The sequence below is a fragment of the Mercenaria mercenaria genome, chromosome 19 (assembly GCF_021730395.1).
Source record: "Mercenaria mercenaria strain notata chromosome 19, MADL_Memer_1, whole genome shotgun sequence".
In the NCBI taxonomy this organism is placed as follows: Eukaryota; Metazoa; Mollusca; class Bivalvia; order Venerida; family Veneridae; genus Mercenaria; species Mercenaria mercenaria.
The window spans coordinates 15,242,706-15,250,704 of NC_069379.1; the positions used below are offsets into that span (position 1 = coordinate 15,242,706).

The 7,999-nt window shown below is 34.8% G+C and overlaps 1 protein-coding gene across 2 annotated transcripts in view; it reads right to left on the reverse strand.

Annotated features, from left to right (window-relative positions):
* The window catches only part of LOC123542847 (uncharacterized), a 44,604-nt gene that overhangs the window by 14,221 nt on the left and 22,384 nt on the right, over positions 1–7,999 (reverse strand). Inside the window, exon 1 of one of the 2 annotated variants that reach the window (XM_053530982.1) lies at positions 2,288–2,385. The exons of the other annotated variant lie outside the window; for it this stretch is intronic. The gene's annotated coding sequence lies outside the window, so the exon portion shown is untranslated. Of the gene's footprint in view, positions 1–2,287; positions 2,386–7,999 lie in introns of those variants that run through there. 2 annotated transcript variants of the gene reach the window in all.

Consider the following 7,999-nt stretch of genomic DNA (forward strand, 5'->3'; position numbering starts at 1 on the left):
AAATAAAATAATTAATAGGACAGAGTAAATTATCATGTGAGCCGCGCAATGAGAAAACCAACATAGTGCATTTGCGACCATCCGCGCAATCTGGTCAGGATCCACGCTGTTCGCTTTCAAAGCATATAGCAATTAGAGAAACTGTTAGCGAACAGCATGGATCCTGACCAGACTGTGCGGATGCGCAGGCTGGTCTGGATCCATGCTGACCGCAAATGCACTATGTTGGTTTTCTCATGGTGCGGCTCAGGTCGAAATATAGAATGAGGGGTTCCAAAAGGGAATTGGGGAATAAAAAAGAAGACATTATAATATATGCAATATGGTCGATGTATAGATGAAGGGGTTCAAAAATGAAATTAATCAAGGTCCCCGATATTATATCTTGACCATGATGTTTGTGTCTTACCTGTTTTATTGCATAGGGAGTTTTAAATACAGAATATTGACAATTAGTAATTAATTTCTTCATTTTTAAATTGAATCTATTTCATTCCCTGATTTAACCAAAAAAAAAATTATGAAGATTATTTGTTTGACAGACCCATTGTGTATACTTTAAGGGCACATGTGCTCAGGTCAAGGAAAACAAATTTTGTAGATCTATATGAGCCGCGCCATGAGAAAACCAACATAGTGGGTTTGCGACCATCAGCGCAGTCTGGTCAGGATCCATGCTGTTCGTTTTTAAAGCCTATTGGAATTGGAGAAACTGTTAGCGAACAGCATGGATCCTGACCAGACTGCGCAGATGTGCAAGCTGGTCTGGATCCATGCTGGTCGCAAACCCACTATGTTGGTTTTCTCATGGTGCGGCTCATATGGTTTCAGTCCAAAAGTTTTATTTCCCAATATCCATTTTTAACTTTATCAAAATTTATACAAATAAAGAGCATCTACACATAAAGACCACTATTTTGCCAGCGACCATCTTCGAATATAGCCCAACTGATTTTACAGTCCACTAATTTATTTGCAATATTAAACATTTTCGATTCATTTTAACCTGTTGATAAAGACAATGGGCGATTACAGGCCACCCTCGACTTTCTGAAACTGGTCGTTACATTCAAACCTGTACTTCAGACCGCCAGTGAATAGAAACCACCGACCTCTATAGACCGCTAGTTTCGTTTAAAAATTAAGCATTTCAGTTAATACTAAACTATAAAAAATAGAATCTATAAGAAGATCCTTTGGAAGCAGAGAACGCAACCATGCATCATAATAGAAGACTCGGTTTGACTGAATCTGTTCATGAGAGGTACACCCGTGACGCCCCCTACCACCAGCTTCAGCGGAATTCTATTACGCGGGTATGAATGAATGTATTCCATGATCCCAAAGAACCAGAAAATAAAACAGCACTGTCATTCGCCACGGCTCCCAAATGCGAGTTACGGCGAATGGTCAATATTGCGATGTACAGGCAATTATTTGGTTTTCACATTTTATATAGACTTTACCGAACAGTGCTTTGTTAGAGCGCCAACTGGACTGGTACATCTGTCTTCAGCTCTGTTCACGCCCAGTACTGTGAAAGCAATATTTTTCGCGAGAGTTTTATTTTCGTTATATTCGCGAGGCCCTACATCTCACGAAATTAATCCTCGCATAAATATTCAACATTAGTATAATTCTAATTAAAGTAGGATAACATTTTTACGATTTCGCGAATATAAAACCTTGAGAATAAAAAATTCAAAATTTCAAATTCGCGAAATTTTGACCCAGCGAAAATATGTGCTGTTACAGTAATTTGACAACAGCTTTTCATGTTATTTCGGTTATGTTGAAAATTAACCAGATTTGAAATACCTATTTAGTAAACTGTTATTATTTCTATATAAACAGATAAAATTATAATAAAAAAAATATAAGAAAAAGATATGGTTGGTAGCTTTTAATGTGTGTCAAGTGCCATTTAATTATAAGCAAAGCATATGATATGACTTAATTTTAAAAGAAGTGGAATAAGCATGCTGATATTTAAAAAAAGAACTGTTTTGTTATATATACATCAGCACGGTTCTTGTCTAATAATATGTTTTCATGTATATATCATGGTATAAAGATGAAAAGAAAATTGCCAAACCATGCAATAATGGTGTATAAATTTGAAAATGTCAATGTGTTTGACCCTTGATCTCGCGTGATGTAAATTTTACATAACTATGTAACCTGATATGATATACCACGTGATGGAACAACCGAGAAATTATATTCTGCATAAATTAAGATTATAATGCAAAAAATATCAAATATGAAATATGATTAATAAACTTACTTCACTTTCTGCAGGCCGAAAGTGATCCCGCACGAGTGAAAAATTCCAATCCTAACACTGAGAGATGAACCGACATGACCCTTTTTTGATAAGAAATTTGCCACTTATGCCCCTGATTCGTCCCAAATGATAAGGCGACTGTTGTTACTGCTTTTTATAGAACCTGTAGAGTAGGCCTTATCTGCGACCGCGACGTAAGAAGTCAGGAAAGTAGAGTGCACAGTACGTCCTAGGACTAAAATGCATCAGGTCATAAAGTACATTGAGAGGAAGCAGAGTGCAGAATACGTCCCGGGACGTAAAATGCATCAGGTCATAAGGCGTAAAAAAATTGTTGGTTTCCGGTATCCCGACCTACCCTAAATGTTTGGCCCGACCTAATTGTTTTTATGGCCTTGGAGAATATTTTTTTCAACTTTTTAACAAAATGATGCAAAACTGCACTTTTTATGCGTTAAACATGGCCAGTGATGTTAGAAATCAACTTACTAATGCTCTAAAGGCATATCCCCCTTATTTGTAATCATTTTTTAACAAAAAAAAATAATTTCCGAAAAGTCTCCCTTAATAAAAAAAAATTCCAAAAGTGCACTGGTGCTTAAAAAGTAGATAGAGAGGTGAAGCATATCCGTGACAAACGTTATTTTTTAAATTACAGCCACCTGGAGAATAATGTTTAAATAATTGTTTTATAATGTTACATACATCATTACGCTCTGAATGATTTTTTAGCTAGTTTGTTTTATTTTAAGATTTGAGAAACCCTTAAGAAACAAATGTTATAGATTATATACATAAGAAAACAGTTTAGAAACCTCATTAAACCATTTTAAACAGTCATAATGGAAGGAACTAAAGAGGATACTATTTTAAATAAAAAATGTGGTCCAGGTCCTAGTAAAGTTTTTCAGGTATTGAATAAGAAATAGAAGAATGCACCAAAAACGTGTAAGCCCCTCCAGCGAGCACCTTTTTAAAAACATCCATTAACAAGTCTAATGTTATCCAGTTTATCATTAATAAAATCTGGAGAGCCGCGCCATGAGAAACATACACCAGTGGGAGATTGATGTAAACCTTTAAAAAATGCATAAATCATGTTTCCGGTACATTAAGGCATAATATTTACACGTTACCATTCAAGTAATATAGAACATCAAATACTTGTGTTTTATCAGTAAATACCAGTTACTCTGGTAACTGATGGAATATTTTTACTATTGAATAAAGAATACTTAGCACTTTTGTTAAATAAGAAAGTTAATTTTCATAGAATTTTACACTGATTTAAATGAAATAATTAAAACGTTATAACATTATAACACAATGAGTGCTAAGTCGAATTGCTTTGCTTTTAAACACTCTTATAAGATTTTTAAAATCAACTATTTTTGAGGATCGACGTGCACAGAGCCTGATACATCGTTGACAATATTCGAGGTCTGAGAGTGGATTTGGAAAAGGGAAGCTCTTTAGTATTACACTCTCTTCCCTGTGTCTGATGTAAAGGTGTGGTAACGTCACCTTTTTACCATTTTGGACGATTTTTCGGTGGTATTTATATTCTTTGACTGGCGAGTCCGGCACTAAGTTTGACGGACAAAATGGCGGCTAACAACAAGGCTTATCAGTTCTGTTATCTGATTGGTCAGTTGGAACCTGTCAATCAACACTGGCGTAAGGTCAATTGTCATACTTGCAATATATTCGCAGGTCGTGGCGAATAGTGAATATTTGTGATATATTTGCGAACTGTAGCGAATGGTCAATATTCATAATGTATTTGCGAGCTGTGGCGAATGGTCAATATTCATAATATATTTGCGAGCTGTGGCGAATGGTCAATATTCATAATATATTTGCGAGCTGTGGCGAATGGTCAATATTCATAATTTATTACATACACTATTCTATTCCCCGTTAAGTTACACTGGTACCGGAAACGTCAATATTTTTCCATACACTGACGCCTGAATTTCATATCGGGTGCATGACGTAATTCAGTGTGTGTTGTTGCACTATTTTTTTTTCTATTTAGTTCAGTATTGTCAATCCTATTCAGGATATTGAACATATTTATGATATTTACATAATATTTATACGTGTAGATGCGTATGTAATAAAAAGGTTATTATCTTTGCATCGGGAAATATGCACTCGTTCTTCAGCGGAAGAATATTGCGCTCCTAAAGTCGCGCAATATTTCCGCTGAAGAACTCGTGCATATTTCCCCATACAAAGCTAATAACCTATAAATATTCGCAGGCCGTGGCGAATGGTCAATATTCATAATATATTTGCGAGCTGTGGCGAATGGTCAATATTCATAATATATTTGCGAGCTGTGGCGAATGGTCAATATTCATAATATATTCGCAGGCCGTGGCGAATGGTCAATATTCATAATATATTTGCGAGCTGTGGCGAATGGTCAATATTCATAATATATTTGCGAGCTGTGGCGAATGGTCAATATTTATAATATATTTGCGAGCTGTGGCGAATGGTCAATATTCATAATATATTCGCAGGCCGTGGCGAATGGTCAATTTTCATAATATGTTTTCGAGCTGTGGCGAATGGTCAATATTCATAATATATTCGCAGGCCGTAGCGAATGGTCAATATTCATAATATATTTGCGAGCTGTGGCGAATGGTCAATATTCATAATATATTCGCAGGCCGTGGCGAATGGTCAATATTCATAATATATTTGCGAGCTGTGGCGAATGGTCAATATTCATAATATATTTGCGAGCTGTGGCGAATGGTCAATATTCATAATATATTCTCAGGCCGTGGCGAATGGTCAATATTCACAATATATTCGCAGGCCGTGGCGAATCATCGGTCAATATTTGCAATGTATTCTCGGGCCGTGACGAGTGGTCAATATAGTTCGTGAATATAAGGTGATCGCAGCATCGCCATTTAACCTTACGGTGAGGTGATATAATTCCACAAGCTTTTATTATATTTGTCGATGTAGTCTAAAATTATATTTTATAATGAAAAACAATAAATACAATGTTAAGTCAACATGAATGTAGATCTATTTTATGGAGAAAGTAACACCCCATCTAATTATAGACCAATCTCTTTAATCAGTTGTGTAGGTAAAGTCATGGAACGTGTTATTTCTAAATACATGCACAATTTTTTAATGTCAAACAATTTAATATACAAAAGTCAATCAGGGTTTCTACCAGGACATTCCACAGTTTTTCAGCTCATAGATATTTATAACCAAATCTGCAAATCTTTTGACGAAAAAAAAGCAACATGTATAGTCTTTTGTGATATATCAAAAGCATTTGATAGAGTTTGGCATAAGGGTCTTATTTTTAAACTTAGACAACATGGCTTTTCAGGCAAACTAATTGACTGGATTACTCACTATCTTTCAAATCGCAGCCAAAAAGTTTTCGTTAATTCCTCTTTCTCAGACTCTAAAGAGCTTAAAGCTGGTGTTCCTCAAGGCTCAGTGTTAGGTCCTCTTCTCTTTCTAATATACGTTAACGACATCGCAGATTCACTTATAAGTACGACACGATTATTTGCAGATGATAGTTCTCTAGCCGCTTCGTCTTCCGATATACACGAAATTGAACTTTCTCTAAATTCTGACCTTATAAAAATATCAGAATGGTCAAAACAATGGCTGGTTACATTTAATCCTACAAAAACAGAAGCTATGTTCTTTTCCCTCGCGCGTAGACAATGTCCTAATCTATTATTTGAAAATACTCAGTTAAATTTTGTCGATTATCACAAACATCTTGGCATAACACTCTCTAAAGATGGATCTTGGCACGAACATATATCTAATATTGTAAAGTCGGCAGCAAAAATTCTAGGATCTATGAGAGCGCTGAAATTTAAACTTAGAAGGCACACCTTAAACAAAATCTATATAGCTTACTTGAGACCAGTTCTAGAATATGCCTCTGTTGTTTGGGATAACTGTGCGAATTATGAAAAAGATCAATTAGAAAAGATTCAACTTGAAGCAGCGCGTATTGTAACTGGACTAACGCGTTCAGTATCAATAGAAAGACTTCTTAACGAAATTGGATGGGTTTCTCTTTCTGACCGCAGAAAAATACAAAAATTAATTTTAATATACAAAGGAAAAAATGATGATCTTCCAACATATTTACTAGATTTATTCCATCGATCGTGAATGACTCAAACCAGTACAATTTAAGAAACAATGCCGATTTTGAAACTTTAGCTAGGCGTATTGAAATTTACTCCCAATCTACTATTCCCTCTGCAATAAAATTATGGAATGATCTGAACATTGAAACTCGTCAACTACCAACTCTTTCGGCTTTCAAAAGTAAACTTAAAGAAATTTTCAAGCCTCCACAATTCCCTACTTTTCACTTAATTGGTGACAGACGATACTCTGTGTTTCATGCTAGGATACGAAACAAGTGCAGTAATCTAAACGCCGACTTGTTTAATAATCACATCAGAGAAAATCCAAACTGCGACTGCGGATCCGAAACGGAAGACGCAGAACACTATTTCTTTAAATGCACTCGTTTTTCACATCAGAGAAGAGAACTTTTTACTAAAACAAGATTATTTCACCCACTAAGTGTCAATAAGCTATTATATGGCAATGATAATATTTCTATAGAAGATAACACTACTCTTTTCACAGAAGTTCAAAACTATATCAAACATACAAGACGTTTCGACAGTACATAATGTATTTCTTATGTCCTCCTGTCATTATTACATTACTTTGGGACAGGATGTTTGTCATTACTGGGTAGACACTCGGGGATATAGAGCAGCATATATTTCTTTTTCTTTTCTTCTCTAGCTCAACTATAATGATTACAACCATAACTTGACTAATACTAAAATTTATTAATTATCATTGTGTAATTATTATCATAAGTACTATTATTGTTATCATTTTGTTACTACATCACCGTGTAATTATTATCATAAATACTATTATTGTTATCTTTTTGTTACTACATCATCGTGTAATTATATCATAAATACTATTAGGGTTATCATTTTGTTACTACATTGATATCATCATTATAATATTTCCCTTCTTCTTCTTCTTCCTTTTCTTCTCCTTCATCTTTTTATCTTTGTAGTTATTATCACTATCATATATCTTTGTATAAGGAATGCTTAATTAAACTAATACACTCGTTCATTTTTCATTTGCTATTAATGTTACGTACTTGGGAAGGGCTGACTTCTAATGTTGCAATAACTTGTAGCCCAACCCATTTGCTTTTGTTACTTATTATGTATATGTGCTATGTATTATGTGTTCAGAAGCAATAAAATATGATTAAATCAATCTATTTTATGGTAGAAATGAAAAAATCTATCTAATTTATTGTGTTTCAAGTCAAAGTATACAGGTCCGTAACCTATATTGACCCACTCACTGGATTCCTTTGCCGACAAGTAAGTTGAACATTTGAAAAATTTCTGAAAGCTGATTGTAAGTTTCTGAAATACTTGTGAAAAGTAGCTTACCTTACACTAGTGGGAAATTCGTAAGATCGCGGACACACCAGTAGAAATTAGTTCTTCTTGTCGCAATCATTACATGCTGACCAAAGGTATTTGTGTGTAAATGAAGCAATTTGTTCGGTTAAGGAATTTTTGAAAAGTTCTGAGTGAAACACGCTTACATAAAGGACGTGGCAGACTGCTTTTGATTGCA